The sequence below is a fragment of the Agelaius tricolor genome, unplaced genomic scaffold (assembly GCF_023055355.1).
Source record: "Agelaius tricolor isolate 1412-34295 unplaced genomic scaffold, bAgeTri1.0.p SCAF_5, whole genome shotgun sequence".
NCBI classification, from domain to species: Eukaryota; Metazoa; Chordata; class Aves; order Passeriformes; family Icteridae; genus Agelaius; species Agelaius tricolor.
The window spans coordinates 13,950,974-13,975,100 of record NW_027269265.1 but is presented as its reverse complement, the minus strand read 5'-3'; the positions used below and the strand labels follow the sequence as shown (position 1 = coordinate 13,975,100).

General features: G+C 38.8%; 1 long non-coding RNA gene across 2 annotated transcripts in view; it reads left to right on the top strand.

Annotated features, from left to right (window-relative positions):
* The window catches only part of LOC139589796 (uncharacterized), a 54,604-nt gene extending 36,773 nt beyond the window's left edge, over nucleotides 1-17,831 (top strand). For both annotated transcript variants that reach the window (XR_011679135.1, XR_011679134.1), the window contains 2 exons: nucleotides 7,446-7,597; nucleotides 17,665-17,831. This is a non-coding gene — a long non-coding RNA (uncharacterized lncRNA). The remainder of the gene's footprint in view (nucleotides 1-7,445; nucleotides 7,598-17,664) is intronic.
* The last annotated feature ends 6,296 nt before the right edge of the window (nucleotides 17,832-24,127 follow it).

The window sequence follows — 24,127 nt, the reverse complement described above, 5'->3', positions numbered from 1 at the left end:
TGTCCATCATTCCTAATGATGACTACTGGTTAGCAGAAAACAAATAAAGAAGTGACATTTATACACATAAAAAAGATCAACTAAGTGAACACAATTCTTTAGGAAGCCTAGGAATCAGAATTTTGCTTTGACCCATACTGTAGAAAGCTTTTCTCTTGTTTTGTAAAAGGGGAAACAAAATACATTACATAAACAAAATACATGCATTTTGGAATTGTATATGTTACAACAAAAAAGTGTTAAAGAATTTCATGTGAATTGAAAAACACATTTCCACTAACTCCAAATTATATTGCATTCAAACTTTTTCTATATGAACAAATGAATTAAAGTTTATTCTTTCCTTTTAAGAGCATAAAAAGAATGGTACTTTTCTGCTTCATTAATGCCATTTTAGACAGATAAGATAATATTTCTGTTTTAGAAATGCCACAACATTTTAAAATAATGTTGATATTTAGAAGGATTTCAAAGCTCTTAACAAAAAAAAAAGAAAAAAGTTTTCTCTCCATGCTTATGTTTTTCCCAGGCAAAGTTATCGTTGCTGCAGTGCTCTTGAAATTTCTTTGTATCCCATATTAGCAGTGAAAATTGTTAATGTACAGTTGTTTGTCATAGCAATGTGTGTGTTCTACTCAAACTTTCTCTGAATGGTGAGTGATATTCAGTAACTGAAAAGTCTCAAGCCATATTCAGGGGAGAGTTTGATGCAGACGGTGCGTGCAGCCAATCTGTCACTCAGAAGCAGAGAGGGCAAGGCTGTTTTCTCACTCAGCACAACTTGGAGGGGAGTGGAACACTCTCAGGTCTGCTTACACCATTTCTGCCTGCCTGGGGCTTGCTCTGGTTTGTGATAGAAAACCTGGAGCATGTTCTGTGGTTCCTGGGCAAAGCTGCAGCATGTTAGACATTCCTAGAGAGAAAAGGTCCCTGGCACTCTGTGGGTAGGAGTGCTCTGTCCCAGCTGAGTTTCCTTCTCTGGGTTTTTTTACCTCTGCTCCAGGCACCTGGGCAGCAAATGCAAGGGGCACAATTTCTGAGTAGCCATGTTAAACAGGCCTGAATTTAGGATGTGCAGAACTCAGCCCTCATTCCCTGTTGCTCTCCAGGCTCCACCCCTCAGGCCTGAGTGGGTGAAGTTTAGGAAGCTCCTTGCAGTCAAAGGGTGAGTTTTGTCCATTCATTGAGTCAGCCCAGACTAGGCTTTTGGTTTTTTTGGGTTTCTTTTTTTTTTGCCTTGGGGATACCTTTCTATTCAAAGGTAGAACTCACCTACTTTTTCATACCTAATTTTCACTTAGTCTTTCATTGTATTGTGGTCAAAACAATGCTGCATGTTTATTTAAGCGATGAAGCTTAAGAATAGAAGCATAATAAGACAAAAGTGAAGAGAAGGGTGGAAGAAGAGGGGGCTGATGCTTGTAGGGATGGGGGAAGAGCAGGAAAGATGCAGGATATTTATCAGAAGGACCAACCTGAAAGGCATGTAAATCCAGTTAACAACTTGAAAACAGGTAGGCACATTAAAGGAAGTGGAAATAAAGTCAATTAGTGGCAGGGTGTCAGCTAGTGAATAGCAACTAATTTGATGTAGTCTAATCACAGAGTTTGGCTATTTGCTTACCAAATTGAGATCCCACCAGTGCTTGTTCCAGTGCAGTCACTTCAGAAAAGAGAGTAGAATTACCATGAGATCTGATCCATTGATTAATTGAAATTAGTTTTAAATAACTGTATCAGATGTGATCTAAAACCAAGAAGTAAATAGTTGCTGAAATGTGGTGTGATTATGGCTATTCAGGGAAGCTGAGGATGTGTGAACAAGAATCAGGGATTTTGTAAGGTGTGAATGTCCATGTGGAGGTTCACAAGCCTGTGCACCAGGAGGGAGCCTGCAGAGACTCTTCCCTGTCTCTGGGCTCTTAGTCTCTCTTTCTCTATTGACACTCACTGTCTATGGACAGTTGCTTCTATTTGGATGAAATGTGTTGTGAATGCCAAGATTCAGCTCACTTTTTAGTGTCCAGCTGGTAGAGATACATTGATACATGTTGGAAGGTTGTATGTGCCTTCTATACACACCTTTGCAAGAGGCTGGGCAGCCTCTCTAGCTCTGTTTACTGTCGGGCATTAACAGGAATGGATGGTTAGGAGAAAACAAGAGGAAACAGGAGACATATAAAGTGATTTTTTTTTACTGAAAATCAATGGTTTAGCAATTTCCTGAATCAGAGGTTATATCCAGACTTAGGAAGCTATGCTCTACAAATTTATCTAATCTTTTCAAATCTATTAGGTTTTTTGGTCTCATAATCATATTGCAGATGAAAATTTAGGCAATTTTGTGCTCTGGGGAATAATTGCTTTGTCTGTTGTCAGTGTGGTTCTTGCTCACTCATTGGGTGCGGTTTCCTTCTGATGATGTGGGAAGAGGAATAATCAATGCATGTGCTGGGCAGTGGTGACCTTACACATCTTTGTCAAGCCCCTCTCAATCACCTATGTTGTTCCCTAAAAAATGTAAATTTCTCACATGTCCTTTGTTCTCATACATACCTCCATTTTCTTTATCTTTTCTAGTTCTTTTTATATTTGATAACTGGGTTCAAGCTTCAAGGTTTTCCTTCCTCTTCATCATTTGCCCATCCAGTCATTGTTGGTATATACCCTGCAGGAAAAGGAAGAACATTCAGGGACAGAGGGCTTCTCTTGCCATTGCATTCCCCAAAGCATTTTGCCCTTTCTGGGGTTTACCTCAAGGCTGGACACAGAACAAACCTGCCCATGTCATAGGCTGTAATTCCAGTGTCTGTGATTGGTTAGTGGAACACGAGAGCACAATGTGTATCTCCTTCAAGGGCCTATTTGATGTACACGGTCTGTAATCACATAGGTCATGATTCAGCATGAAGTTGCCCATCTTTATGAAGAGATACAGCCTCAGTGAGATGCTTTGAGTTAGGCATGTGCTTAACTATGCTAAATTGTTTTAAACCACTGTTGTAAAAGGCTGACGGGATCAGAGGGAAGAGAGAGTTTTCATTCCTGCTTGCTAGCACATATCATAAGTGCAGATCATGCCAAACTTATGCTTTAGAGAAACTGAAAATCACTCCCCAAATGACTCTATGTATAAGGGAGCTACTCTGGTTTGCACTAGAGTTTAAATGGAACCTAACTTCTTTTTCTTTGCAAGTAGAAATATCAGCTGAGAACAAAGGAACAAGTAAAGGATACAGCCTAGGTAGCTTTTGCAAAGAATTTTTTTCTTTGAGTTGGTCTGGGGATCATCAGGATTGGACCTTAGCACCAGCAACCTCCAGCAGACTGCAATGGCTCTGCCTTTAATACACTTCCACCTCTGTGTGTTATACAGCCGTAATACTGAACACACGAGGCAGACAGATGCCCTCAGGCATTCTCCGTAAAAACTTTCATATCACAATGGAACTGAACGTACCATTATAACACCACGGCTCCTCTTCTTCACGGCAAGAATTTTTCTGAAAACCAGGCAATGTCATAGAAATGTTATAATAGACACATCCAGAATATATGGGTGAGTTAGTTGTCCCCAGTGACATATTTAAGCTGTTCTTTCTACTATACATAGAGCAGGTTAAATATAATTAACGTTGGTCAAAGGGTCCTTTTACTTTGCATAGTTTCTGGATGTATTACCTCAATTATCAGGAGGAAAAAAAAAAGGAAAAGCGTATTTCTTAACATCTGCTGGTATAAGCTCCTCTAAGTCATTTCTGTCACAACTCTTGCTCTCCAAGAAACATGAATATTTTCTCTGTCCTTAAATCCCATAATTGTTATATTGCTACATTAAAAAGTGTAAATAATCATTCCCCCTCCCTGTAATAAATTAAATGCAACCTGTCTAGCTCTGAAAATTAACATTTCAATATCTTCAGTCACACAATGACATCATATCAATATTTAAAATCATTTTATGCATGTATTCCAGGTTGTCCAACTTCATTAGGGGCATTCATCAGCCCTCCGGCTACAGTGTATTCCCATTGGAGTTGTAGGCCTCAGGCCCTACCAAACAGAAATTTAAACTAACTTGCCTTTTTAATTCACATTATTCTCAAATATTCTCTTTTTTTAACCCCCTGCCATGACTAAGGTGTTTAGATCTGGCTATGATTTTGTGCGCATCAACATTTAACAGAAAAAATCCCCATTTTTATGTCAGAAGTAGAGTACATGTAAATAATAGTGTTTCTCCTTTAATTGCCCTCCTCATCCCCCATCCATCACTATTTCCTGAGTGCAGTAATAACTATACTTCTTTTAATGTTCTATGCTAACTTAATAATTTGAGATACAGGTTGATTAGGATATGAACTTGTTGGGTTTTTATGTTTAAAAATATACAAATATTTCAATCATAAGTTTCATTCTTTTTCATTCTTTCTTTATCCAAAATAGTAAAAGACCCACTTGATCTATTTTTATACATCTAAAGATGCACAGGATGAATACTTTTTCCTGCTAAGGTCATTAAACATTGTTTTATTATTTAAAAATTTTTCCCTCCAAAAGACCCCCCAGACAAACAAGCCAGTCTTCCCATTGTTCAAATCCATAGGATGATTGTGGATCTGCTCCTCAGGATGTTTAGTGACCTTCAAAATTCCTGGGTAAAAGTCACACACATTACACAGAACAGGAAAGAGAATTATGATATGAAAAAAAAAAATTTTGCTGCTGGCCAGAGAATGTAGTTTTGGCTGAAGCCTCTCATTTATCCTCCCATATTTTGTGTGGAAAGTCTATAAATAGCCATTATTTAGCCAGATACAAAATAGACAGAAGCATGTGGAAGCAGCCAAGTTAATATGAAGAGCATCTGAAGATGGAGCAAGTCTGTGAAGATACTGGTGACTGAAAACAAAAAAGTTGGGTTAAATACATGTCAGTGTTATTAGCTCTTCTGGCCAAAGTGTTCTGACCAGGTCATAACCATGCATGTGGCCAGAGACCTGATGAGCTCACACTAATGTGTTATGTTCCATTTGCCTTCAAAAAGGAAAGGTGAAAAAGTGGGAAATTAAATGAGGAGGAAAAAAACAGTAACTGCAAGACCAGCTTTCAGATATTTTTTTTCCATAAATAACATTTTTTTAAGCAAATGTACTTCTTTCAATTTCCTTCTGCTCTCTGCATCTCTCCTCCTCTCAGTCCATGCCTAGTTTCAGTGTTCCAGCAGCCACATTTTTTCTTATGTCACAGCAAACCTCTTCCTTTTTTTGTTTTGTTCCTCTGGCTTTCACAGTCCTCTGGATTTAAGACCTCTCTTCATTTTGGTACTAGATGAAGTCTGTCAAAGTAAAGGAATTTTGACCTGTCCCTTTGATGGTAGTACATCATCTACATTTTGTCCTTCTAGAAAAGAAGCAGGTGCTATATCTCTTCTGCTGAAGTCCTGGATACCTTACCCATCCAGAAAAATTCTGAGGCTCAGTTTCTCAAAGACATAGAAACCCAAAAAAATAAATTTGCCTCCTAAAAACACAATTCAGTGAGTCGGGGGCTTCCTGCTGCTACCCAGAAATCTCCGCAGTGTTGTGGTTGGGGTTTTCTGTGGTTTTTTTTTTTTTTTTGGTTGGTCAGGGCTTTTTTTGTTTGTTTGTTTGTTTTTTTTTATTTTATTTTTTTTAAACCTAATTATTATCAGATTATCCCTTCAAAAGCACCAGGAAAATGTATCACTTTCCATCTGTGAGGTGTTCTCAGTCATTCTGTCTCCTTATTGAAGAGGAACCTGCTGTGCCAGGTGTGCCCACATATCTGCACTTGCTGTGAGGACAGTCTGGAGTCTGATTATTTTCTGTCTACAGTTACCTGACAAACTGACCATGGAAGAGCTGGAGTCTGTGCCCTTTGGAACTCCTGGCAGGTACTTTGCAATAAATGAGTTGGATTTTTTTCCTGGAGACCATGTTGTGGTGTGGCCCCTTCCTTGCAGAGTCCAGGACAGACTGCCATGGACTGAAAAGCTATTGTCCCAACATACTGAAAGGACAAGCTAATCCTAACATTTCTATTCCGTGCAGGGCCTATCCACAAACATAAAAACAAGCACTGGGAAAGAGATGTTTGAGGCTGGGAATGCCCCTGACTGTTGAAACAGAGCTCTGAGAACATTGATGGTGATGGTGATAGAAACACAGTCAAGGTTCGATCTCTGGGCACTACTGCAGTAAGTTATATAAACAAGGATAATAACAACAGAGGAAGACAAAGGGAGAGGGGCATGTGAAATGATCAGAGTAAGGAGTGGGGTGTCAGAAAAGGACTGAAGACCGAGCTGGGAAGGAAAAGAATCACCATCACAGGGGATTAAGAGGGAAGACAGTGGATAAAGAGGATGAGATAAAGAGGAAAAAGCAAGGAATAGGAAGAATAGAAAGGAGTGGATAGAGAAATACATAGTAATGAAAAGAGGTAGACTACTAGAAAAAATGGAGAGATACTTAAACTACAAAAAGTCCAAAACTGAATCTAAGTGAGAATAAAGAGGTGAGAAAAGAAAAAGTAATAAAATAAAAAGAAGGCCCAGTAAAGAAATAAATGTAGCTAATATATTTAAAATTAAAACAAAAAAATAAAAAGAAAAAGTGATTCTATGGAGATACAGAATATGATTGAGAAATTAAGATAAGTTTTCTAATTTGTAAAGTATTGCTCATAAAAAGGGCTGTGTAAAAACTTCTCATTATTGTTGGTTATTTATTGCTCCTTTCTTAATCAAGCAAGCTACACTGATGTGTAATCCTATAGCCAGGACTTGGAAGAGAATGGTGCCACTTTTGATACTAGTTGAAGTAATAGACCTCATTATTTTCAGACAGATTCAGATTTATTTATGGCTATGGCATCCTTGTAACTGAGACCTGCATAATGCAGATCGAAGCTGAATTTTTTTGCTGGACTAATGAAACAGTGTTTTCCTCTAGGTCTTTGGCTCCATGTCCCCTCCCTTCCAGGACAGGTATATCTCACCCATACAAGACCTGTACACATCATTGATAAGCCTCTGGGTCTGTGAGGTTGTAGATACCATGGGGAGTGGTGTTTTGGGTCAGGCTGGAAGTATACTGGGAGAGGAAGGCATGTGGGGAAAGTTGCAGAGTTCCAGACTGTGCTGAGCCTGGCTATGGCCAGGGCTTTTTGCTCTCTCATTTTCATGAACACATCATTCATTCATAAATTTTTAAGGGGAAAGAATCATTGTTTAATGAACTTTTTTGAAGAAAACTGAGCAAGGGAGAAAAGAAAAGAAACACCGTGAGCTCCTTACTCCCTAGACTTATGACCTGCATAACTCCAACCATTGTGTTATTTAGACAGCCTTCATCTTTAGCTGGCATTAAATTTGTATGCTCCCACATGGTTGAGTTGCTACTTTTTTTTTATCCATGCAGCTGGGATTCTCTGAGGAAACATGATGGGTCAGGAGGAGGAGGGGAGGCGAGGACAGCCATCTCCAAAATGCGGTGGATGTGCCTCGCCGGCTCTGCACTGGTTGCACTCAGGCAAGCTGACGGGAATCGGCGGTGGCAGCCATGCGAATGAGGTCAGAGTTGGTTCCTCCGTGGCTTTTTTATTCTTCTGAGCACTCTGAAAATGTGGGTGTGCATGTTAAAACTGCCCTGTGAGGCAGCTCTGACATGTGGGGCTGCCTGGCACAAACACAGCACATAATAACACAAAGTATTTGGCAGCGTTACAGGGCTAATCTTTACGTAACTGTTCCCGAACAACTTCTCTAGTGTGCTGAGCACAAACAAGCTTTCCATCAGCCTTCAGCTGCATGCAGATTGTCTTGTGTCACCTGCTTCTCTGCTGAGCAAATACTGGCTATGGTCATGGCAAGGAAAACCTTCTTTTGCATTCGGAACTGACTCTCCCTAAATTGCCTCCTTGTTTTCCAAGACTATTCATGAACCATAGGCATGTTTGTCAAGAATGTCCACTTTTATAGAATTTTTCCTCTGAAGCACAAATGTATGCTGGAAATTATGTTGTGGCCTGTTTTCAGAAGAGCACTAGGAAGGCAGGGCCTGATTTTTCAAATTTTGCCCCCCTGTTAACTTAAACCATAGGAGGAGGGATGTCTTTTATAATTAAGCCACTGGAGTGGGACTTTGGAAACCTGAGACTGGAATTAAAATGTTTCATTTCTTCCCTTTGCCCCTCTTGTCAGATTTTGATGTAAGGTCTTTATGATTATTGTCGCCTGGTTCAATTGGGTCTGGTCTCCATGGAGGTTTTTGTACTACAGACAGCACCACCGGGGCATAGATTGACAATAACAAAATCAGGGAAAGAAAATAAGGACTAGAGTAGATCTTCCCTTGCATCTTTGATCAGTGTTGGTAATGGGTCTCCTGCTCTTGCATGAAGTCAGTCAAGTGCAACCCTTTTCTTTGGCTGTCAGAAGATGAGTGTTTTTTGCTTTCTTCCCCAACCTCAGGTACCACCATCAATCTGCCCCCGTGCCACCTCCCCACCCACAATGCTCCTTGATTTGGGTGCTCTTTTCACTCAGTGCTGCACAGCCACAACACATGTGCTGCTGCGCAGCAAAGCCATGTGGCAAATGCATAAAAGTATGTACGTTTCTGAATGCTGGAAGAGAGCCCTAATTCTGTTGGCAGCAGAGCTGACTCTCCTTCTTTCCTCAGAGCGGGGCCCGCTGCATTCCTCGGTCCCACAGACATAAACCCTCCCTGGATTTCTCCCAGTGTGGCGGCAGGCTGCCAGCCTGCATCTTCACCCCCAGCACTCGCTTCAGGAGGGGCAACGCCTCTGCCTCGATGCTCAGGGAGCCCAAACTCCCTGCTCCAGGCTCATCTTACTCTCTCTGATCTGGCCTCAATCTACCCAGAGCCTCTGTTCTGGTTCTTGGTTTAATCTTAGCTGGTGAGGAAAGGTTCCATACCAGGAGGGAGGTAGAGCAAAGGGGGATTGCCAGACCCAAATGTTCCACACTTGCAAAGATGGTTTCTAAATACTGAACTTTAAAAATAATTTGGCTTGCATGTGGAGTGGTGAGAAAGGGGAGATCTTCCTCTTTGCCTGCTGGGATTTGGAATCTATAGTTTTCTGGGGACACGTTTCCAAGTTTTTATCACCAACTATAGGGGCTAGAAAACACTCTCATGTTAAACGAAAGCTGAAATTCCCCCTAGTCCTACACACTGACGATCTGGAGCTTTAACCCTGACTAAATCACAACAACATCTTTAGAATCAGCCCGTGCAAGATGTCTCTCACCAAAGAAAGAAAAATCCATTCAGAAAGAGTTGTTAAGGAGTCCTGAGCAAGTGCAGCTGTTAAGGGAGCAGTCACTGAGATACGACCAGGAAGGAGGAGAGGCATTTTTCTGTGATGTGAAGGAAGTTTGTGCAGCCAAAGGTGAGGAGATAGGGTCACCATGGTCAATTCCCAAGACCACCCTATTGCTTCAGCAGTGTATTGATTTGTGGATCTCTGCAAAGCACACAGACCAGGTCAGAGATGTCCCTACGATTCTTTTTGCTCCCTTGAAGGTATGGATTTTTTCTTATCTCACCTGCTTTTTTCTCTATTTCCCTTTCACTTTTAATGTGTTTCAAGGCAGGAGGATGTTAGTGTTATTTTAATTATTCTCCTTTTGTTTTAAATGGGGCTTAATTTTTAAATAATTTGTGAGTTTGCCTACAGTGATAAAATGCTTTTCGATTTGCTTCCAAAAAGAAATATTTGCTAAAAAAAAAAAAAAAAAGAAGAAGAAACTGAAGTGCTCCATCCTTTCCAAATGCAATATTTAACTTTTTTTTTTCCTTTTTTTTTTTTTTTTATTAAGAGCACTTCATTTTGGAAGTGAATAGGATGCTCTGGGCATGAGCACTGCAGACCAATTTAGATTTCCTAGATTGCTTCAATAATCTGAAGAGTACTCCAGTAATTTTAAACTATTTTCCACCACATGCCTTCAAACCCATTCATTTTTTTTAACTGAAGTGACTATACTTAGGACAAACTCTGCTGGTGATTTGAAATTGTTCTATTCTGCATATCCATAGAATTCAAATTACAATGTAGAAACTTAATACAATATTTTCATATAAGACTGTATTACCACTTAATGCAATAACGTTATTAGTCAACATTTTTATGCACTGCTCCCTGTCTGAAGCAGGGCCATGCCACCACAGCCAGTTGGCTGCAGGAGACAAACCCATAATTAGGCAAGACAGTCTTTACATTTTGGATTTTCTCACCCCAGTCTTTTTCCTGCATTTAGTCTTGGGATTCAGTTTCTTTTATGGCTTTTTAGTCTGAAGATCAAAATGTTTTTGCAGATAGTTAAAACACACAGTATGGCACACATATTTTCACTTTGGGTAGGGAGTGAAGTGCATCACTAAAGATCTCACAGAGCATCATCAGTGGCAGAGGCAGGGAAAAACATGAGCAATTTTAAACCTTTTCTTCCTTTCTGCTGCACACACTCCACTTGTGTTGTATAGGGTACAGCCCTTCCTGGCACTTTTATACTGTATCTAGACTCTTCAGGGAGTAGTTATATTTCAAACACCGCCCCAAAGAGAAAGCTCATGAGCTGTCTGTTGAGGATTTCATGCCCTAATTCCTCCTACCTTTACCTTGCATAGCAGTTATTTTTAGTTCATATTTCTATAAAAGCATTTCTACATTTCTAAGAAATACAAGCATATTGTTCCAGGGAGTCTCTATGCTGCCTTAACTAAATAAAGCTTGACTATAGAACAGTGCTGTATACTTTGCAGTCCACCTAATGTCTTATTCAATCACAATCAAACATTAAAATCATTGGAAGGTGGCACAGTTTACCTTGATCTGCTGATGGCATGTCTTCTTGCTAAATGAGTGCCCATCTTTCACAAAAGGTACTAAGAGGGTGCAGAGGATGCACCACCATGCCCTGGACTGTGACCCCTGTGGCAGTCCCGTGATTCTCCTGGGGAAGCAGCTGCCCTGAGGCTGCTGTTGTAGCATGTTTATGCTTGCAGGGAGTCGTTTGGTGGTGCATTAACAACAATGTTACTGAGACACTAAAGCCAAAACCACGGCTTTTTGGGTTTTTTTTTGTCTTACCATTTTTAAATGGGGGTGGACAACAGTATTTATATGTAGCCTTAGAGGCCAAAGCTTGTGGTATAATTGAGGACCTTTTGGGATTGCTATGGTGTGACCCTAATGGCAAACTAGACTTGAGACTTAGACTCCAGAATATGTCCCAAGTAATTCTGAATGTATTTGGCCATTTTCTTCAGCTGAATTTTGCAGTTTTCAACTGCTACTGAGAATATAAATTTAAAAAATAGACTATCAGAGTATGAGTAATTGACAGGCAGAGAAAAATATTGTTAACATAAAGATGCTGTTGCCATTTAATAATTACCAATGCAGTCTGCATAGGAAACTCATGTTTTTGTCAGGAATCTTGTAGACATGATTTGTTCTGTAGTAGATATTTTTGTTGTTGTCTTACAAGATTTCTTTCTAAGTGTAATGTTTCAAGGAAAGAAAAAGCTGTAGATGAAAGACAGATTGAGAATACAGAACTTGAACTGGTATGGTATCACAATTTTAGCTGCATATTTCCTCTGTATGGCTGTCTCTCCTTGTTGAGAACACTGCATTGTTGTCAATATAGCATTTCTTGAATGAAATGCTAACTTGGTCTTGTCCACTTACAAAAACTAAAGACCTCCCAGCTTAAAGAGTGGTATCTTAATCAATTTCTGACTGGGAGATTGCATTCTTCATACTTACATTCCCTGAAATTTCAATTGGATGCAATCTTTTTCTTCACTTAGAGCCATCCTTTTTTATGTGTTAAGTGCTTGCTCTGTTTCAACTCTGATGGAGCTGATTTTCAAGAACAGAAATTTCATCATCTGCACAGACCTTTGTGCTCTTTTGAAAAAAAATCTCATATCTATTAAAGATATGCTCTCACTTATTTACTACAATATTTTGGCATTGATAAGAGAGAGACAGAAAAATGATTTCACATAATTCTATTAATTTTCAATAAAAAATCAAGCACATTTTTCTTTCCCAAATAATGCTTCTAATGTTAGGGTTTGGATTATAGTAACTCAGTTTATTAGTCATATAATTATGAAGATAATATTATTATTAAATTATTTTTCCTATCCATCTTATTCTAATATTGAGGACATAGATTCAGGAAAAAAAAAAAAACCCATAATATTTTTTCCTGTATGGTTAGCCCTGCAGAACTTGATTTTCTCTTAATTTGGCGTTAATTTTTTTCTTTTTTTTAGTAATGCACCTCAATGGACATCAGTGAAGTACTCTGTATAACTCCAAAGTAAATGAAACAGCTTTGTAGGCCAGAGTTTCCCTCTGAAAGTTATGTATGGAGGCAGCATTTGCTAACATAATGCTGTATTATAATTCATGCTTGCACCTGTCCAGTTAGCCATAGATCCATCCAAGCATGACATATAGTGTAAGAGGATTCCATTCTGCTAGATTAAATCTTCAGTTAAATGAACTAATGTGTCTTAGGGTGTGTATGGCAAGATATCTCTCTGAGAATAAGTTGAAGAGAGGGAGGAGGGGATGAGCATGTCTACAACCCAGAGACAACTCTGTGTACTTCATACTGATTTCCTTGTACTTTTAAGTCATAGGTATATTTTTAATCTAATATATAAAATAGGAATAACCTCTGTCTGTTCTGTAGAAATACATGGCTATATGTCAAATGCAAAACAAGAGTCAGCCTTTCCCACTAAACACATTCATGCACCCTGAAGAATCAGTAGATTCAGGATTATTAGGGGTGAGGTAGCAACTTCAATACAAAGAAGCAGAGGACACTGGCTTCCAATTTCTCAAAAACAGATAGAAAGATAGAGAAACTATAAAAAATTAATCCACTTTAGCTCCTCAAATGATGCCTGAGTTTTAAATGTCTGCTCTTGTCTTTAACTGCCTCTCTGCCAGTTACAGGTTATTGGAACTAAATGAGAAAAAACTGATGGAGTCTGTGCAGACCTTGAGATGTTTTCCATAGGGGAATAGTTTAAATGATGCAGGTTCCAGCATGGATTTCCTCTTTGTCTCTATCTTTGAAAATACTCCAAACCTGACTGAACAAACTCTTAAGCAACCTGCTCCACTTGGCTTTGCTTTGTCCATGGGGTTGGACTGGTTAATCCCCAGAGGTCCTTATCAGACTCAACTATCCTGAGATTTGGTGACTTTCAGTGTTGAGAATGATGAAACTAAAAGGTAAAATGGAAAGTCTTCACTTGCTTTCATTTTTTTGTTTTGACAGGGTCTGTTATTCTAGTCAGAAATGGTCCCATAAAGAGAAGGGAACATATGAGGTGGGAGGGAAAGAGTGGGGACAGAGAAAAACTGTCTCAGAGATAGGAAGAGGGACACAAGGTGGAACTAAAGCTCAGTTTGGGGGAAGCAACCAGGTTACACATGGCCAATTTTGTCAAGCAAGGATTGTTACAGAAAATTTGGGAATCACTGGTCCATGACACAGAGGCTTTGTTGGCTGAGTTGTACCAGAGGAAAAATATACATTGGCAAAAGGAGCCTTTTTTCTTCAACTACCTTTTTGAGTGGCATAAGCCATGCCAGCAAGGGGATTCTTCCATGTATACAGAGGGTGTTGCTCACATATCTATATCAATTAAGGGTGTGATTTTTTTCATCCTTGTGACTGAAGCAGCTTTGTCAACAACACTTTATAATTTAGACCTGGCTTGAGAGCTGTACTGGCTCTCAAGCAACTGCAGAATGTTGGGAATTTTAGAGTGAACTCCCATATTGTTGGCAAAGAAATAAAAGGACACAAATTCAGCAGAGTAATTTTGAATAGATTTTTTTTATTGTTATTCACAGCACACAGAGAATTTCTTTTTTGTTTGGAAAGGTGGTGACTGAAGAAGTAAAAATAGCAGCTGTGCAGCTTCATGGCAGGACATCCACTGAAATATAGGCTTTCTTTGAAATCAAAAGCCAAAAGGTTTCTGTTATGACCATATCCTAGCTAGAAAGGGCTTGTGATATAGCTGGACTGTCAGACACTTCCATTGGAAGCTAAGTTTACAGTGGTATGAAAAGCTGATAAACTGATACAACTTTCTGAACAAGATAAGTATAGAGCAGAAACGCTCTTTTGTAGATAAAATGGCATATACGTCAGGGGAGTTGTTGCAGCCATGGCACTGCTGGTTAGGAGAGGAAAGTGTGGTTTGCTTGCTCTTTGTCTTCTTCACAATCTTAATCAACTGCCAGGCTGGTGCATGTCTCTGTGTAATTTATTCCACCCTGAAAAAAAAAAAAAAACCCTACTGTATTTGTGAAAGTCTTGTTGTTTAATCTTACCAGAGATCCCTGTATTTTGGTCAGAACAATAGCTCTGGCATGGTCAAAGCGATAGCTCCAAGTACAGTGACATAACAGTGTTTAAAGGCTTGATTTCCCCAGAGGACAATCCTAAAATCCTGCTGATACAGAAAAGAAACAACCTTCCTTCCTCCCTTCTTCTCACGCTGGCTCTGGAACTTGTTTGATGCCCCAGCAAGCTGCTTCAGCTTACTAAACAGACAGAAAATGAATGCAGCAGATACCAATGCAGCATTTTCTGCCAGTTTAGTGAAATAAATTGGTTAGCCTAGAGATCAGGTGAACACTCAGTGTCTCTGCAGAGCAAGAAGCAGCAGTGTATAGCTGAGAGCAGAGGAAATTATTGGAAAAATTCAATTTTTTTTCCTTAGTATTAGACTGATTTAACTGTCTTGCCAAACTTCATAGTGCTGGCGAGGTAACAAAATCATTAACCAGTTTGAGAATGTCCATCCACACTGAAGTATGCATTTGTTTAGCTGAATCTGAATATCAGAGCTCTAAGGCTTGTCTGCACTTGAAAGTATTTCACAGTGTGGCTTGACTGGCACTCTCCCATTCCTCTGAAGAGATGCAGTTTATGAGAGTCACTTGCTGAGGCAGCTCAAACCCAATTCCAGGAAAAGGCCTTCCTTTTGATATCAGCATTACCAAGTCTGCCTTAGGCTCCTTGTTGCCACAGCCATTTTGATCAGAAAAGGCTTTTTTTTTCTCAGGCTTGTAATCAACAGAAATGCTTATCATACTAGTAAAACAGTGAAATGGAGACCAAGTTAAAAGCAGTGTACTTGGAGTTCTGCTGGATAAGAAAATAAGCATTTCCATGATCACACAAGGAGTTGTCTTTTAGATGGGGTGCTTAGCATTTAGCAGCGGACTGGTTACTTGCAGAAACTGATGCAAGTTATTTCCTTTTTGAAAAGCTTTTAGCTTTTTCTTTCTTTTTTTTTTTTTTTTGTAAAGTGATAGACTGTCAACCTTCAGATCCGTGAATACTTTGGGATTTTTTTTAATTGCATGCATTACTTCACTGCTACCTTGTATGTTATGTATGCAAAATCAAACCTTCTTAAATTTTAATTTATGAAAAAAGTATGTTTGGCTAGAATTCCAAATTAGGGTAAAAAAACCTGAACAAGAAACACTTTGGAGAATAAATGCTGGAAAGTTGTTTCTTTTGTGAATCACAAGAAGGTCTTTAGTAGGAAATATTCAGAGTGATGCCCCATGGCAGGGTAATATTTGTGAGTGCTGAAAGTTGCACAGATATGAATACAAAGCCGTATGAGGAGAGGCTGAGGTCACTTGGTCTGGACAGACTGGACAAAAAGGACAAAAAGGAGACTGAGGGGAGACCTCAGCAGTCTACACCTTTGTCATGAGGTGCAAGCACTGATCTCTGTGGTAGCCTGTGACAGCAGCCATGGGAATGGCCTGAAGCTGTGTCAGGGGAGGTTCAGGTTGGATATCAGGGAAAGGGTCTTCACCCAGAGGGTGGTTGGTCACTGAAACAGCTCCCCAGGGCAGTGGTCACAGCATCAAGCCTGACAGAGCTCAAGAATTGTTTGGACAGTATTCTTGGGCACACTCTTGGGGATGGTGCTGTGCAGGGCCAGGAGCTGGAATCAAAGATGCCTGTGGGTATTTTTAAACTCGGGGTGTTCTGTGATTCTGTGATTCCATGATTCACTGCACATCAGCAAATTTCTCCCTAACAATACACAGTCCATTGCTCATTAGTAGTTGCTATGTAGTATTCATGAATCTAAAATCATCCAGCACAGGTGAGTTTGATCAATTTCTCTGTAACAGCAGTGACTAAATATAGTGGATACTGTGCCTGTCATGGAGCAGAGGTTGGGATATTTCTTACCTTTACCTGAGGGGCTCTTTAAACAGTACTTTGTGTGTCATAAATACCATGTGCATAGAGAATAGGAGCGACTAGTGAAAAGCTGAAGCAAACAACCCATAAGCTGAAATGGCTGCATGAACTATTCAACAAATACCTATGAAAATAAAAATAAAATCCATTTGCAAATTATTTTTTAATCAAAATAACCAGAATCCTTAACTGGTGTAATTTGTAGCAAACAGTTTGTGAAGCTGTAATGGGCAAAAAACGCTTGAAAGGAATGAAATACCAGGCTGATTTTAATTGGATTTTTCTTTTTTTTTTTTACTATTAATGCACACAGAAATATTAATTTGGTTCTCATTATGAGTGAATTAGCTGAAAAAATATTAGGCAATGGAACTATATATATATATATATATATATATATATGCGTGTATATATGTGTGTGTGTGTGTATATATATATAGATGAACTTTTATGTGTTGTTTAGATACTTTCAAACCTAATGGCCCCATTAGCTGGTACAGCAGAGATTTATGGCTCCCAGGCACTTAGAGCACCTCCCAAAGTCCCTCAGAGATAATTTGTGATCATACTTCCCAAAGCCCTTTTTCTATGTCAGAGCTGCCAGATTGTCACTGATTCATCCACCAGGGCAAAGCAACCCTCTGCCTGTACCTTCAGCCATGTGCATCCCAAAAGAGCAGTTCCCAGGCTGAAGTCATCCCCCAGCAGTTTTGCACAAGGGTATAGCAAGAAGTCTGCAGAGAGTGGCTGAAGATTATCAGCTTACTATGTCTATGTGGTTACTCTGAAGGCTAGAAAGTTGAGTTCACAAGTTTGGGAAACACTACATACAGACTTATTTCTCAGCCTTCCTGATATTTGAAGAGTGCTATCACAACCACCCAGTAAGCGTATGCATTTAAGTGCTTGTATTGTGAGTCTTATAGATATGCTAAAGAGACAAAAATGCCCTTAATAATACCGAATGTAGGTGCCATTTAAGCAAATATTTATGTGGTTGTCTGGCAGATGAGATCTTTAAAAGTATAATTACCTGCTGTATTGAGGTTGGGATGTTAGGATGAAAACATACTCATTCAAGGTTTATTGAATAGTGTGTGAATGACTGTATTCCAGTCTTTAAGATTTGCCCTGAACCACTATTGAAGTAATAACCAAAATGGAGTAAGCCTCATTGTAAGATGAAATTGTTTTATTTTTCACAATCTCTTCAGTTTCATTTAATCTGTGTTTGCCTGATCAGTGTAAACCCCTACTGTCTTTCTAAGACAAGGATGGGAACTGCAGATAAGAACATGCTCACTTTTTTTTTTTTTCCTTCTTAGGGCTGCTGTGAAGTCACAGTTGCAATATAAAGATGACAAGAAGTTCAAGACAAGATAAAGGACCCCAGTGAGATTGGACACTGAGAGGTGCACCAGACTTCCTCCTTTTGCTTGGCACTTCTCTTTTTATTCTTTGATTAAAGTCTTTTTCCTTTACTTACATCCTCCATTAAGATGTCTCAGTGTCATTTAGGGTGTTAATTGAGAGGAGGTTTAAGCTCATCAAGGCGATTATAAGTGATAGTTAAAAATTTCTATATATGGCCTATGCTGGAATCAGCACAGTAGGATGCCATTTTTCTTTTATCTAAGTGACATTGGTAATAATAGATGAAATTATTACTAAATCGCAGCTGCAGAGATGATATCATGATTTTTTTGTGTAATCTTTGATGAAAAATTAATTTTTGAGAGGGATAATTTAAAATGATTTAAATAGTATTATACTGAAGTCCTTACTGGTAATTAACACCAATCTTGTCAGAAGTGAATCCACTTTTGCAGCTGTTTCTAAAGATACCTACAGTATTTGTAACTTTTCTGGGAGTGAAATTATAGTGTTTGGACTTTATTTTTACTGCATAAGGACCATTAAGAGAAAGGGATGTTAATAGAGAAGGCTTTGTTCTGCAGCAGGGCCAAAGTCTATTTCGCATTTTCAGTGTTTCTCTATGTGTGTATTTAATTAGCCATGCTCAGCATGTAAGCAGAGTTCAGTGTATGCAAAGTAGACTTTACATGGTATTTATATGTATGTATTCGCATGCCAGTGTACACACAGATATGTATATCTTTATGGGTTAGCTATATAAAAATACACAACTTTATTTGCGAGGGTTTTAATTGGTTGAACAGATGGCTGATCAGAAATGCTTCTTCATCTTCATCAGTGACTCGTCTTTCTTTCTTTGCATCGACTTTCATCACAGTGGCAAAAAAGTGCTCTAACGAGAAACAGCTGAAAATAGATTTTTCTTTGGTACTTTCATCATGCTTTAAATGACAGAAGTGGATTTTTTTTGTCCTATATATAAAGACCTGCAGGAGAAGGTTAAAAAAGGAAATATAGTGAAATCTAAATAGAAAAATTTGAATGAGAATATGGGAGAGCCTCAGATTATTCCTCTTATCTTCATATTTTACTTTCTTCTTTTTTAAAGTACATGCTGATTTTTGACAAGATATATAGTCGTGGTTATTCACGCCAGCTATAGTACCTGCCAATCAGTTTTTCTTTTCCTCGAGTTTGGTGCAGAAAGGGGGAGGGAGGGACAGGAGTTGAAAGATGACACAATGGCTTAGAGGACTGTTACTTTAGGTATTCATTAAAAAAGGAGTTACATGGCCAGCTTCTGCTGTTTCTGCAATTTTATTATATTCAAATCAAAGTCTGACTTCTGTAGGCTTTATAAAGGAAACAATGTGCCTTATAAACAGAGTGCAGGGTTCATGTAGGAGTGGTTCACTTACAAGCAGATTCATGGCTTGAGTTTATGTATAGATACGTGGATAATCTATCCCATTTTTAATTTGAAAGAATAAGTTATCTGCTTCTTTTTTTTTTTTTTTTTTTTTTTTTTTTTTTTTTTTGTACGTGTTGAAGTCTTTTGCAAACAGCTCTTTTATTCTCTGAATTCCTGTGGATATATCACTGTTGTATCCATTTTGCAAATTGGTAAACTGAGGAATGCCTTGATGCCTTGACTGAGAAAACTGAGAAAATCATACAGCTAGCTGAGAGTCAAAAGCAGAAGTAGAACTCAGGGATTCTGCTCTCCTTTTTCTCCTGAAGCAGACCAAAACCCCTGGAAATAGTTTACAAAGGAAAAATTACTCTTTGCATATTTAGCTCTGTTTGAACTGAATGTGAAAGAAATACTCCATGGTTTCAATGTAATAACCTGACTTTTTTTCATAGTGGAGCCTAGTTTTCATAGGATTTCTCCTCATAAATGGAGTCAGCAATCTGCCCTTGTGCCCAGTGCAGCTGTAGAAGGACCATAGTCCTTGCCAAGTGTATGGGGGGGCCCAAAGGAACAAAGAAGTGATGAAGCCTGAGGCTGCACGCAGAGGTTTTTCATCAGAGGGAGCAGCAATAGAGGAAGACTAACATTCTTCAGTACTGCTAGCATGGGTCAATCCAATTCAGATACTTTAGAAATGAAAGAATATGTAAACAAGAAATTTCTGGAAGTTAAAGATGTATGGGGTATGGTAAGTACCTCACAAGCACGAGATATGGCAATTCTGAATTCTATTATTAAAAGACTTTCTGAGAGGGAGATTGAAACTAGAGTTCAAGGGTAAGTATGCATGAGCACCATCTGGCTCTTTAGTTTCTGTTCTTTAGACTGGGACAGTCTGGAGGTAGAGAAGACATTATTAGGATTATCTCCTCACAGTTTTGATGCAGCTGCTCATGTGATTAAAACAGCAGTCAAAAGTTCCAGAAAAAGTGGAATTTTCTTTTTCACCCAGAACAATTAATGCAAGATAAGGATGATGTTTGTGTGCTGGAAGGAGAAAGAAAAGATGCTGGGAATAAGAACAGCATCTTCAGATTTTTTGGGCCCTTCTTTTCAGATTGTGACCCCTTGTTTGCAGGCTTTGAAACCCTGATAGAAATGGTGTGGTTTTGGGAGGAGGTAATCTTGGCTCAGGAGGTCCGGCAGATGGTGTTGGCAAATGGCACTGCAGGCTCCTGCAGCGTGGTGCAACACTCTGGAAGTGGGTAGGGGAGCAATGAGGTTGTGGGAAGCAGCTGGTGGCAAATACACTCAAGATGGCTCCAGTGTGCAACCCCAAACAGCCTGGTAGGGTGGAGAAGGAGCAGAGTGAAGCTCAGAGCAAATGAACCAGCGCTGTGGTTGCGTCCCTCTTCAGGAGGATGTGTGCAAGGTGAAGGTCAGTAGCTGACAGAAAGGTGGACAATGCAGTGCTGTCCTCCTCACCCTTACCCTTTGTGCTGTAAACCTTTCTTTACAGAAGCTGAAGATCTTAGAACCCAGAAAGGCTGCCATTAAAAAATCTATCTTCATGAGTAGAGGAAGTCAGTTCCCTTCTACAGTGGTGTAAAATCCCTAGGCTTTCCATTGGAGACTGTGACACATCCTTACAAGCTAGGGTACTTGGGAGGTGGTCAGATGACTGAGCTGCCTTTCTTCTCTCCCTCTCTTCCTATTTCCCTTTATTTAATATTAAAGATGATGAAAATAATCCAAGAAATTAATATCAACCTCTTCTGTCTCCAAAGAGATTAGTAGCATGGAGGAGGCACTTCTTTCTAATCTTTTGATGCTGACAGTTTTCATCTAGAGAAGTTTTTACATGGTACATGGGGATAAATCAATAGCATAAAACTAAAACAGTCAAGAAACTTATGCTTGCATTCTGATTTGTTCAAAGCACTAAGGGAGGTAAGCAGAAGGGATATGCAGCATTTACACATCAGGTAGCACCAGCTCGGAGCTCGACTGTTATGCGTGTGAGCTCACGCAAAACAACTTCACACAGTTGTGCCCATGCATCTTCATCCAGAGCTGTAGCATTTTTCAGGGCTGCGGACCTTTATCTGCAAAGCCTTAAAAACATGATTAACTTAGTTTATATATATGGCAAAAAGATTTTCTAAAACAATTAAACAAGCATAAGAATGACACTAGTCTCCTAGTGCATTTCTGTAAAGCTCATGATATCTCTGGTTGGTATTTACCTTGCCTCCCTATCTCATCATTATTGTCCTTTAGCCCATAAGTGCATCATCCTAAGAAGTAGCTACGAATCAAGTGGCTTCTAGGTATTCAGGCCAGACATGGGGAAAGTACACAAACAGCCACTCTTGGTTGGCTGCATAGAACATCCTCGTTGCAGTCCTTGAACTGGAGTCCATGCCAAACATTCTGTGCTGTTGCTTCCAAGATGGACAGATGGGGGCTTTAAACAATAAGACAAGATTCTCCCTCCTTGCCAGCGTCTAAGCATGCTGCCTCCATACCTGTTCCAGGTGTTGATGTAAAGGAGCAAGGTGACTCTCTTGCACATCATACATAACATGCTCGGTTAAACAATTGAATATGAATTGTCCCATCTTTTGCTGTTGTAAATCAATGCAATGATTATTCAGTCAATTTATAATTAGAAAGACAGGCTATTGGTTAAAAAGGTCCTTAAAACTTAACTTCTTGAGATCATATCTCATAATATTAGGAGGGTTTTTGGGGCAGGGGCATTTAAAGAGTGATTTAAACATAGACAAAGAAAAAGTGAATGCAAGTATAGATAATGTTTTTGATACTTTATGAAATGTAAGAAGGCTTGACAGTTGTGGGTTGGTGTTTTTCCCCCCCTTTTTGTTCCTTCTCTTTCCTGTTATATATCTAACTCCATTTACTATGATCTATGCCTGAATTGCTGGTGAAATTATGATATCATAACAGTCAAGAAGATAAAGGGAGGAATGAATCAAGGAAAGTAAAGGAGTTTTAGTGGTAATTCATGGTACATTTTGTATTTTTCTTTTGTTAACACTACTGAGCAATACTGCAGCATACTAGTATAACCTTTTTGAGAAGGTAAGTTTAAACATTTCCTCTTTTCCCATCCTCTTCAACCATGCAATATATTTTTTATATCACTAATCAGTTTAGTGATTAAAATACAGGAAAACCAAACTGAAATTCAAAAATATCTCAAAAAAAATCCCCTAAACTTCACTCAAGTAACAAGAATAAAATAAACATTTTGGCATTCTTCCTTCATTTATCATGCAGTATATTCTCTGTAAAACTAACTCCTGGTACTATTTGTAGGTCACTTTTAAAACGCTCTTGAGATAGTAATTCATCCCCTGAAATGAAGAGACACATAGATTTTTCTATTCTTTATATAAGATATGCTTATACTTTAAAAATATTTTTGCTATGGGTTTAAAGAATGATAAAATGTTTAGGTATGTTTGGAGCTTCAGCACTTTCCATTGATCTGAGCTGCAGAAAAGTGCAAAAACAACCTTGAAAATGCTTTGGCAGACTTCGCATGTTAATCACTGCAGAATGGCTTCAAAATTAATGAAAAGAGTGCAATTTTTTCTGTATAAGTGCCTCACTCTGGGCTGTAAGTGAAACAGAAATTTAGTGTAGTAGTTTTCAAGACAATGATTAATATTTACATTTATCAGCTGAAAATCTCCAAAATGTTATAAAAAGGTAACTTTTATAAAGTAGAGTACTTGCTTCCCTGCTAATAGGCACCTCTTAGCCATCTGAAGTCAGTCTCTTTCTCTCTCCCTTTCCTTACCAGAACAATTGTAAGGTTGACAGTAATGCCAAATTCATGCATGTTTTTCTTCTTGTTATGCCATTAAGATGAGTCATTTGCAGTCACACTATATTGCTTCTTCCTTTTTAAATGTATTTTGTTATTTTACAGTTGCACTCTACTTTTTACATACATTTACTTTATTTGTATATTTTTTTAACTTCAGATATAGTGCTAAAACCTTATTTATTCTAAGGCTTTCAAGGAGAGAATTTAAGTGCATCACAGGATAGGTAGATGTACCTGAACACTCATTGCCAGCTACAGTCCAAAATATTGTTGTTCATTGTTCCCTTCTACATATTCAAGAGATATTTGATCAAAATGTATGACAAACATGAAAACATATAAAAGCTTTGAATTTTCTATGAGGAAAAGAAAATATGGAAAAATAGTACAATATTGTACTCTGCTTAGGGGCACTGGTTAGGGTACTTATGCTGGAGAAAATAGCAAAATGCAGAGAGTCTGACTAGTTCTTGGAATCTTATGTTTAATATTTCTTCAGTATGGAAATCATGCAAAATTACTTGAAAATGGCTGTCAAATGTTTGATCATAGCAGTATAGAATCCCCAAGAATAAAAGGAAAAAAATCCCAGAAAAGTTTTGAGAAGGTTTGAATATCAAGTAACAGACTGGGCTGCTGTCTTCATACTTCTGGTGCGTTTTTAACTAGGCTACCTTGTGTTCTTTTCTTTCCTTTCCAAACCCAGTATTTAAAAGTCCCATATGGCAATAGATATTGCTGGAATAGAATGCATACTGTTCTGGAATCAATTTTATCTGAGTTAACTTTCTGTATTTTAGAATGCAGATGAAATATTTTTCCTTCTCCATGTTTTCTTTTCACCTGGTCCTTGTACCCTCTCCATTGTTTTGCCTGCAGCCCTCTCAATGGGTGTTTATGTAATATACAGAACTTTCTTTGTCAATCCTGTACAGATCTGAAAGGGGCAGGGGGGAGGGGAGTAGTACAGGAGTCGTTCTGCCCAGTGGCATATATGCTTGGATAACAGACAAAGGAGGAATGAAGGTGACATATTCTGTGTGATAACACCAGACCAGACACATTAGGTATGTATTCTTCATTAACAGGACAAGGATGGGAAAGAATGTGAATAGAAAAAGCAGAATCTTGCTTGGAA